The sequence below is a fragment of the Hylobates moloch genome, unplaced genomic scaffold (genome assembly GCF_009828535.3).
Source record: "Hylobates moloch isolate HMO894 unplaced genomic scaffold, HMol_V3 SCAFFOLD_64, whole genome shotgun sequence".
In the NCBI taxonomy this organism is placed as follows: Eukaryota; Metazoa; Chordata; class Mammalia; order Primates; family Hylobatidae; genus Hylobates; species Hylobates moloch.
The window spans coordinates 388,600-396,650 of record NW_026652339.1 but is presented as its reverse complement, the minus strand read 5'-3'; the positions used below and the strand labels follow the sequence as shown (position 1 = coordinate 396,650).

General features: G+C 45.6%; 1 protein-coding gene across 1 annotated transcript in view; it reads right to left on the bottom strand.

The window, feature by feature from the left end:
• The window catches only part of LOC116463793 (regulatory-associated protein of mTOR-like), a 193,110-nt gene that overhangs the window by 13,780 nt on the left and 171,279 nt on the right, over positions 1 to 8,051 (bottom strand). The gene's annotated exons all lie outside the window — the stretch shown is intronic.

The window sequence follows — 8,051 nt, the reverse complement described above, 5'->3', positions numbered from 1 at the left end:
CCCACAGCTGTCTCAGTTCCCACCGCGGGGCCTCCCTCATGTACCCCACAGCTGCCTCAGTTCCCACTGCGGGGCCTCCCTCCATGGACCCACAGCTGCCTCAGTTCCCACCACGGGGCCTCCCTCCATGGACCCACAGCTGTCTCACACATGTGCTCTTCACTCCATGTCTCCATTTGTCCTTTTACTCTGTCACATCTCTGTGTTTATATAACAACACACACCTCATTTACAAGGGAGGGGAGCTCTAAGAGTTGGCTGGGTCCTCCAATTTGCATGCCACTGTCCCTTAATTTCAGAGAGGCCCATAAGAACTTTGTCAATGAGATGACTTTTGAAAGATCATACTTAAGGGGTATAAGTGAGTTTGGCTGTATAAATTCATTTCAATCACAGAACAATAACCTACTAACACTAATCTACTAAGTGAAACATTTTTCCGAACACACTGTACTGTTCCGCACCTGAACAGACACTAGTGATTCTGGTAAATGCAGAGAAGAATGTTCTCATCTCACTTGAGAAACACAATCCGCACGCAAAGCTAACATTTTTAGGGAATTCTTCTCCACAGAACACATTCATTATTTACCTTTCCTTGGACATCCAGAGTGTAAGTAGTGAAGCTGTGGCAGAAATCAAATTCCCAGAAATCGGCAAAAATCAAACACAGTAAAAGTGAGTTTGTTTCTTAGCAGCTAAGCCACATATCCTGCCGCTGGTACTGCCTACAGGATTGTTTATAACTCAAGAGGAAAGGGACAGAAGGCCAGATCAAGCAAAACCTGGGGAAGTATGGCGTGTAGGCAGCCTGCAGAAGCTTTGTCCATGCACAGCAAAGAAGCAGACAAAAGTTACATTTCAGACATAAGCTACATCTCAGACGTAAGTTATATCTCAGACGTGATGATGCAGTATACCAACAGTGCAGGTGTGTGTGGGGTGTGTGGAGACATGTACATCATGGGCAGGACCCCACTCTACCTCTGCTCTGCCAAACATGTTGTTAAAACTGTCCGCGTTTGGTGGACTGTTTATAATCACTGCTCTATAAGAGAACACCTGGAAATGCTCTCTGTAAATAAACCCAGTGAAGGATTCTAGAGATGTCAATTCTTGCCTAATGAATCCAGAAAGTCAGTGCAAGCCTAATCAAAATAACTTCTGGGTTTTTTCCATTCAAGGAATTTAACAGATGATTATATAGTACAGAAAAAAAAAAAAAAAAAGCACAAGCGTAAAAAAAAATTAATAAAGAATAATGAATAGGGACTCACACTGCCAGATATTAAAGATATTATAAATCTATGGTAATTACAGGATGGTATTAGTGAGGGAGACAAACAAATCAACAGAAAAGAGAGAGCCCAGAAATAGACCCACATACGTAACTCTAATGAGGACAGCATTTTAAATCTGCAAAGAAGGAATTAACAATTCAGTAAGTGATGCTGGAAACGCTAACCAGCCATTTGGTATTGCTATCTGAGATTATACACACACACACACACACACACACACACACACACACACACACACACACATCAGAGTGGACTGAAAACCTAAATGTAAACGCACAAAAAAATTTGCATTTATTTTGGCATATGAAAGGCTTAATTAAGCAAGTCACAAAACCTAATAAATCTTAAGACTGACTGATACAGTAAGATAAAAAAATCCGTAATTCTAATAAAGACACATATCAATGACTAGCAATTTTAGAAGAAAGGAGGTACACAGTACATGATGGAGAATTTTTTAGATGTGTCTATATAAACTTCTGCTGCAGATCAACAAGGGACAAAACGAAAACAAACAGGCAAAACATACAAACAGGCAATTCACAGAAGAAAAATGAATCAACAATGATTCTGAGTTTCATGCTCTTTACTAGAAATGCAAATTACAATGAGAATCTATCTACCTATGGATCCATTAATCCATTCATCCATCCATCCATTCATTCATCCATTCTGTTTTTATCCAGCAAACTGGAAAGCAGGATAAAATGTGAATAATGCCCCATTGTGGGAGGATACAAAGCACTCATTCATCAATGGTGGGAATGTAAATTAATGAAGCTTGGATGGAAGACAATTGGGAAGTACTTATAAAAATTTTAAAGGCACATTCCTTCTGACTACTTCTAGATACCCATCCTATAGAAATACTTGCATTTGTACATGAGATGTTTTGACTGGTTAAAAAAAAAAAAAAAAAAAGCTGAAAATTATCTAAATGCCAGTGTGGTAGCGACTGCTAGGCTAATATCTGATTTTCTCTCTCTTCTAAAGCAGTTGCTGAGCACATTGCCCAGTTTCCTTTCCAGTGAAGTCTGTCCTGCAGCCATATTCTGGCCAGCGCGACATGCAGCGTCCACGTTCTTGGAGCACGACGTGGTCAGAAGTGCAGCGTCCATGTTCTCGGAGCGTGACGTGATCAGAAGTGCAATGTCCACGTTCTTGGAGTGTGACATGATCAGAGGTGCAGCGTCCACGTTCTTGGAGCGTGATGTGGTCAGAGGGGCAGTGTTCACGTCCTTGAAGCGTGACGTGGTCAGAGGTGCAGTGTCCACGTTCTCGGAGCGTGACGTGGTCAGAGGTGCACTTGAGCACGCTTCCTCCTGGAGCCAGAGCTTGCAGGCTGCGCTCACAAGTCCCCAGGGGTGGGGGGAAGCATGCTCCTCTCCTCCCCCACCCACTTCCATGCTGCTGCCAAGGGAAAGAAGGGCCAAAAGACACCCTTTAATTGGGCAGGGTCACCCCCCACGCTGACAGGAGAAAGGATTTTGGCAGCAGCCTGGGAAATGGGTGCATCTTTCTACCCCCAGAACACTGTGTGCTATTTATTTACCTCCTATAATGTTCTGGACTTAGCGAACAGCATCTGAATACAACTTGCCCAGCCCTGACTCTACAGCCACCTGACCCTACAGCCACCTCACAACATCCTCTGCGCCACCATCAGTGAAATGGGGGCTGCTGTCATCTTTACTACCTTCTAGGTACAAGCCCGAGGGTCCCAGGGCTGCAAAGTGGCATGAAATGAAAGATATTTTAACACACCATGTTCTCAGGTCTTGCTTTTTGAGCTGAAATCTATTTTCCACATTTGCCAAAATCAAAATCAAAATCTCCATTTTAAATGTCTGAGGTGCAAAGTTCAGAAAGATGATCTGTCGTAACCACGAGGTGCTGCTGCACCAGGACAGCACTGGCTGTCTCTCCCTCCACATCCCATGATCTGTGGGCGGCGAGCACCAGGTTACAGGCAGGGTCCTCGAGGCCCAGTCCTGCTGGGGCTGGACCATCTCCACCTTCTAGTGTGCGTCCAGGAGGCAGCACGGCACAGGGCCGTGGATGGCCCCAGTTGGTCTCTGCTTCAGGACTTTTAGTTCTAAGAGGGGCTTTCACCCCATAACAGCCACTGGGATGCTGCGCCATGGAACAGCTTTCCCGGCCCCGCCTGCTCTGGGAAGCCTGCTTGGATGCAGGCCTCTGTAGTCGCTTCTCTGTGAGCAGCGTCTGTCCCTCTCAGCACCAGGGCCATTTGGGGCCGGGCCGCTCCTTGTGGGGCTGTTCTGTGCACCACACAATCTTACGCAGCACCACCCAGCCAACCCCACACCTAGATGTGACAATCTCCAGGTTGCTGGACATTGCCAAATGTCCCAGTGTCCCCTGAGGGGAAAAGTTTCCCTGGTTGAGAATTGCTGCCTTGGAGGAGAGGAAATTTCCTTTCCAACATGAGCTGTATACATTACAGTTAGTGAGACTGCAAAAATTTGGAAGTCTGTATCCCTCAGGGAATAGAAAACCAACTCTATTAAGCCACACTGTGGAAAATGACCTTTGATAGCGAATCCTGATTAGAACATGGGATGCAGACCTCATTTCCCATCTCAGAGGTCCTGGGTCATTTGTCAAGCTCCAGGCCAGAATTATGGCCCCTGCAAACCAGCAAAGGGCAGCCTGCAGCCTCACAGCCCCGGCTGCAGGGACAAAAACAACGTCCACAGTAGAGTCACTCCTCGTTGTCCTGTGGAATATTCCTCTGTCATCGCGGCTGCAGCAACCCACACCACCCGAGAATTGAAAGCCCCCTGTATACACTGAAGGCTGCCTGGCACACTCAAGAGCTTGTGGCCAATGGTTTTCGTTTCTTCTTGACCCAAAACTAAAAGTACAGAGAATTCCTAATCAAAGCGTCTCTTCTTTCTCTCCAAGAAACATATTCAAGGCCATGTTTTCATTTCAAACAAAGAAACAGAAATGGGTTTTAGATAATTTATTCATTACAATCCACTTTATCTGTCAGGTTATATTAAACATCAGGGGAAGAGTCCGCCTGCCTCACCAGTCTGTCGCCACAGCCTGAGTTAGCCACCAAGGCAGCCATGGCCGGGAGAGCCCAGCCCACTGAAGCCTGCAAGCCGTCTTCCCACAGAGGGGCAGCCCAGGAGCCCGCTAGCCTCCAAGGAGCTTCCCACAATTCCACATCTCAGGGATTTCTGGTGGAAAGACGAAACTGGGTTTTGGCTTAAGTTAAATATGAGCGTTTTATCCCTTTAAATTACAGAGCAGAAGACAAAATGCAAAACCCCTCACACACCAAACAGACGAGTACAAAGAAGAGAACGGCATGTCCCAGGGGAGGCAAGGGGCGTGGTGGCAAGGCGTGGCAGGAAGAAGCCCTGGCCTCAGGAAGTTTGCATCCCGGTGGGTGAGGTGGACAGAACGACACGGTGCCGCCACGCCGTGCTCCAGCTGAAAAGGCAAGCGCAAGTGTCGTGTGGGCGGCTTCCCCTCCCACTGCCCCTCCTCAGATCCGGGCACAGCAGCTCTGACACTGCACAGAGGAGGGAACGGAGGGGCACACTGGGCGGGTGCAGACAGTCACCCTCTGGAAGGGCAGGTGGGGTGTCCCAACCCCAACCCACCACAGGCTGAGCAGGTAGATGTGATGAGCCTGGAAATTTTTGGCCTGGCCGCTGTTGGGATGGGAGAACTCGCAAGCATCTCTGTGGATAGCTGGGATACACAGGAAGACTGCCATCAGCTGAAAGACATGGATCTCCAGGTGGCCTTACCCAAACCTGATTTGGTCATTTCATTAGCCCTGCAAATACACCATCCTACTTTATACAAACTGGGGTATTTAGCACTTAGTAATCAGATCATAGCAGCATTTTCCTCAACATAAAGAAAAATGCCAACTATGCCAGGAAGTAAACATGAGGAAGGGGTGTGTTGCCATGTCTCCTCTCTCCTGACTCTTCCATCCTGGCACTCATGGCCCCCACCTCTCAGGACATGGCCTGGCTTCTCACTTAACAGGAGACAGGCTCCAAGGGGAACCAGCTCTCATGTCCAGCTTCAAAGCTCCACCACATTTGTATTCACCTCTCCTTCCCTCCCACGTCTCACAGAAGTGTGCTTGGGCTTGCCAAGTCGAACACTGTATCTCTGTCCTGAATGAATCTTCTCATACCTTCGCATTTCTCATCCTTTACTCCACAGATTTATACTTTCTTCAGCAACCCCCTTCTCCTATCTACAAACGTAAGTTACCTCTTGCAGAAACTCAACATCCCTCCTTAGCCTTGTTCTTTCTTCGAGGTCCCCCCAAGAGACAGCCTCCTCTAATCACATGCTCTCTATTTATTTATTGTATTATAGAGAAAGCTAGAAAAAACAATGTTATTCAGTAGTATCACCAAACTTCTGGAAAGATTAGTCTATTCCAGTCCCTAGTCCCTTACCTCCTGTTTAGTCATTAAAATCTAGTTTCCATACCTGTACGCAGATGCGCAAATCAATATGCATGTGTTTATAGCTTACTACACACAAATGCAACACTTAGCTACGTCCATGGAGAGGGCCTAGGCCTAGTAACACTAACGCTCGAGTAGTAACGAGGACACAAAGAGGCCATATCTTGGTTTCTAAATACTACTCTCAGAAAAGCCAAAGATCCTTGGAGAAATGGTTGATCCAGGGCTGTGGTAGAGGAAATACTAGGAGGTGTGTCAGTGGTCAAAGTTGAAACAATTTCAGTAACAAAATAAATAATGATAATAATAATGGATTATAACCCAAAAAGTAAAATAAATTTAGTGGCTCTATATGGATATAAGCAAACAACCAAGCAAATAAACAACGAGAGAAGCAACAATTCTTTCATACAGAAGAATACCAATTACTAAACGTGGAAGGAAATAGGGAGGTACAGCACCACCATCAGAACACCAGGTAGTAATTACATATGAATGTTAGAATTAGGGCATGGAAGTTTAAGGAGAAAGAGGATATCTGCATACTCTCAAAGTATCTCCTTCAAATGCTTATGAATTACAAAGAAGAAAATAACAACTTCACGTTGGAGAAACACACAAGGCACCACTTCAGCCGAGTGATCAAGGTTGGTATCTGCAGTAATAAGAATCACAGACACCACACACCCCCAAACCTGATGTACTGATAATAACCCATCTGCATTATTCTTCCCAAAACTTTGATCCTCAATCTCATCATGAGAACACATCAGACAAACCCAAAGTGAGGGACATCCCCCAAAACACCTGAGCAGCATCTTACAGTGTCATGGTCACGAAAGACAAGGAACAGCTGAGGAAACATCCCAGCCTGGGAGGACCAGAGGACAAGGCAGCCAATGTGGATGGGGGTCTGGACTGGACCACAAGACACACAGAGGATTACAGCGGCAAGGCTGCTGGCACCAAGGAGGCTGTGTGTGGTTGGCAGTGCTGTAACATACGTTTCCTAGATTTGATCGCTGTGCTGAGGTTATGTAAGAGGTTGACATTGGGTAGCTGGGTGAAGGACACACAGGAGCTCTCTGTGCTGCCTCTGCAACTCTCGTGTACATTTAAAATTATTTCAAATTGTTTTCTAAATGCAAATCTAATTTTGTCCTAACTGCTCTCCAGAAATTACTGAACACAGTCAACTCTTCACGTGCTGCATCCCATGGTCTCTTCCATTCCTGCCCCACTTGACGTCTATGTGCTGTCTGCCCTCAAACACGCACTCCCTCCCCACGTCTCCGGCTGCCTCAGCTCCTTCTTCCAAAACTTCCCCTCTTGGGACCCCTCCCTTCAACCCTCCCCTTAAAAACTGATCGTCAGGGGCCTGTTCTATTCTTCTTATTCCACATCTTCTCCCAGGCAATCAAATATAATTCCCTGGTTTTAAATATTGCCTAAACATTGAAATCCCCAAAATCTTCAGCTGCAACTACCACCTCTACAGAGAGTTGGTTATTCTCACTTGATTGCCTGTGACACCCCAAATTCAAAAATTTGAGAAGCGAAAAATAAAACTCATCATTTCCTCTTCCAAACTCAATGATGGTGATGATGATGACAGCACTTTGCAACATGCCAAGAACGTGCCACACAGAGGCTTGGAGGGAAGGAAAGGAAGAACTTTTATTATTTTATACTTATCTGCACCATTTGAAAAAAAAATGAATTTTATAATAAAATATTTTAAAATTAACTAAAAGAAAATCGTGTTAAAAGCCTCCTCATCTTAGATATGTAATAACGAAGAATACACTTCCAATCCCTTCTGTTTGTGAAGTCAAAGGAAGTTCCCATCAGCAGCACAATCCACAAGGAATAGGAAGCAGCTGACCTTTGCCCTTAGCTTCATAAAAACCTGAAATATCCAAATTGGATAATAATGAAGACTTGTTCTTTTTCAGCTGGCAATAACTTTCTAGCAGAAATGTCCTTCTGGCTATCTTAACCCTATAAATAAATAACAGAGAAAAGCTGGCTGTGTTCCCCAGCATTCATTTTTTCAGTGGATTAACCAAAATATTTCACCCTTTTCCCCCAAAGTGCATTTCACGTATATGACTACCAAAATAAGCCTGGGTACCCTGAGGAAGCTTCCAGCACGTTCCAGCATGACGGACTGGAGACACCCAGCTGCCCAGCCCCACCGACTAAGATTAAGAGCCCAAAGGATGCTCCTGCAAACTGCAGCGCCCTGACGGCCCCGGGGGAGCCAGGAGAGCCTGCT